The sequence below is a fragment of the Etheostoma spectabile genome, unplaced genomic scaffold (assembly GCF_008692095.1).
Source record: "Etheostoma spectabile isolate EspeVRDwgs_2016 unplaced genomic scaffold, UIUC_Espe_1.0 scaffold437, whole genome shotgun sequence".
NCBI classification, from domain to species: domain Eukaryota; kingdom Metazoa; phylum Chordata; class Actinopteri; order Perciformes; family Percidae; genus Etheostoma; species Etheostoma spectabile.
In genome coordinates, this window is record NW_022605609.1 from 255,917 (window position 1) to 258,664 (window position 2,748).

Below are 2,748 nucleotides of genomic sequence, written 5' to 3' on the forward strand. Positions count from 1 at the left end.
TCTTGGTTCTCTCTCTATAACTTGCTCCCACACCAGCAATTCTAACTTGTCATGGACAATTTATACATTAAAACGTAGGTATTCATGTCTAGTTTCATCTTATGTGCTCATTTATGTGATATTAATTATACTTCTCGCTCAGCGACCTTTCAAATGACAAGAGTTGCAAATCTTCCTTTATTCACTGTCATGTTAAACATCATACACATTTCTGAGAAAAACGCAGAGCAAAGCACTTTTTTAAATCGCTGATATGTCCACATTTTTAAGTTTATCCACATACATTTTATATCAATACGTTCAAAAAGGCCTTCTAAAGCCCAAGAGAATGTTATTTTATTGATATCTCGTATCCTTTTGGTGATGTGATCATTTGTTTGAGAGCTTGTTCGGTGTCTAAATAGCTGGTGACAGCTGACAGGTGCAGCAGGTGCTCCGGTCGTTAACTGATTCCAGATCAAAGAGATGACATCACAGAGATCAAAGGCTTCCTAGCTGTGTTTACAATCACGGCCACTGATAGGGCGTATCCATTAGCAACCATTTCAGTCTCTGTCTCTGTCAATTGCTTTGCTGTTGTCTCCACGACTCATTTTAAAACAGAGTGAAAAAACAAATTTGAGCTGTTCGTCCCTGTGTGTGTAACAAGCATAGTGTGTGTGTGTGTGTGTGTGCGTGCACACCAGGAATGCACACACACGCACACATACACACACACGGACTAACTGACCAACTGACTGACTCCTAACTGACTTCAGGCCTCAACACCAACAGCTGTTTTATAGAAAACAGACTGGGAGAGGAGGAGGTGAGGAAGGAGAAGAAGGAGAAGAAGTGGGAGTCTGGTTGATTCAGCTCTAGCTACGTCATAGCTGTTTCTGGGAAACAGAAATGTCATTAAAATAGGTTTAAAAAAGTTATATCTCTGAAGGGTTAGGACACTTTTATTAATTTTTATTAAGTTGTATTGCTATTTGGAGTTGCACCAAGTAGGAGGCACACTGTTAACATTTCTGCAGAATTGTCTAGATTAGTTTGTAATACAGCGTCTCTTTATTATTATTTTTTGTAATACTGCATCTGCTATAGCGGCCAGCGGGGCGTCAGAGGCAGAGGGACCGCAGCATTCGATAACGTTAGCTTCTTGTCTTATATGGGGTCTCATAAACAGGAAATTCATTAAAGTCAGTGTGCCCAACACTGTTTTCTAAAAAACTGTCATAGTTCACGGGACCCGCATGAGTTTGGTTTTCATGTTTTAGTTTCTCAGCCTCAGAGGGAGAGAGCGGCTGACTGCTGGCCTGAGATCAGTAGAGTAGACGGCTGTGCAGAGACGTGTAGATATCCTCCTTTGTTCACATTTATAAACAGGGACTATGACCCTGCGGCTACATGGCATATAGCAGGAAACCCTGCATTGTGCACGTGTGGTGTAGCTGTTTGGCGATTCGGTAAATCATGTGGCCCCCGAGGGATTAGACAAAAAAATCAGCATCATGTCAGACTGACCGGTCAGGTTGCTGGGTACATTAAGGTCATCAAGTGGTCACGTCGGTTTTGGTTATCCACTCATCAACCGTGCGGGGTATATGGTATGGGTATATATGCAGGAGGTTTTCTGGTTTTTTACTTTTTTACCTTCAGTTCTGTCCTTCAGCTGTTTTACTTCATCCTGTAGCTGATTGTAGTTGTTGCTCAGTTGGTCGTATCTGGTCTGCAGCAAAGTGACTGAAATATAAGATAAGGTGATTTATTTAGGACAGAAATAACAGTTACATAAAGAAAGGTAAACAATGATGTAAAATGAGAATTTAAAATTATGAAAGAGCAAATAGACTAAATATCAGTTATGAATCAAAACAAGATAAGAAAAAGACCAACAACACAAAATCATTGTGCTTTAAAATAAAGACTCTTTTAACAGATAAGGCGTTTATTGATGTAAAGATCATAGAACCAACACACCCCCTGTTTTAGATAACTGAATATGTCTTTAGTCCAAGTGTCTCTCTTCATGTCTCCACTGACAGGGTTTAAAAAGGTTTTAAAAAAGACCGACAACACCAAATAATTCTGTTTATAAAAAAATGTTCAACATAGATATGTAACACAATAAAGGAAAGTCCAAAAAGCATAATTTGAGCACTTTAACTGAAGTATCAAGTGTGAACAAGAACCACATCCTGTTTTAGTGCCTGCCTCTTTAAGACTCCTCCTGTAAAAGCCCAGTCTGCTCTGATTGGCTCATTCAAAAAATATGGCGCTAATATGCAGAAGGTGGTTGTGAAGCCGTGGGCGGAGAGACTCAGAAAGGGGAAGTATATTCTAATGAGCCTGACTTTGACAGAGGAGGAGGAGTCAGATGTGAATAGCTTGTTGGATCTCATGTTTCCTCATTTGGCAGCCATGAAAAAACTGAGTCTTCTTTCCCAGTTGGTGGGTTGGTACGCACACATGATGTAAATGTGTTACATTGTGTTTTTCTGTGTTTCTCACCTTCAGTTCTGTCCTTCAGCTGCTTTACTTCATCCTGTAACTGAGTGTAGTTGTTGCTCAGTTGGTCGTATCTGGTTTGCAGCAAAGTGACTGAAATATAAGACAAGATGAGCCTTTATTTAGGACAGAAATAACAGTTACATAAAGAAAGATAAACAATAATGTAAAATGAGAGTTTGAAACTATGAAAGATGTAGTTATTTGGTGTGTCTGTCCTTTAACCTGCGGTATATGTTGAGGTGTTGTAAATAG

General features: G+C 39.6%; 1 pseudogene; it reads right to left on the reverse strand.

Annotated features, from left to right (window-relative positions):
- The window catches only part of LOC116686689 (CD209 antigen-like protein E), a 93,821-nt pseudogene that overhangs the window by 89,369 nt on the left and 1,704 nt on the right, over positions 1 to 2,748 (reverse strand).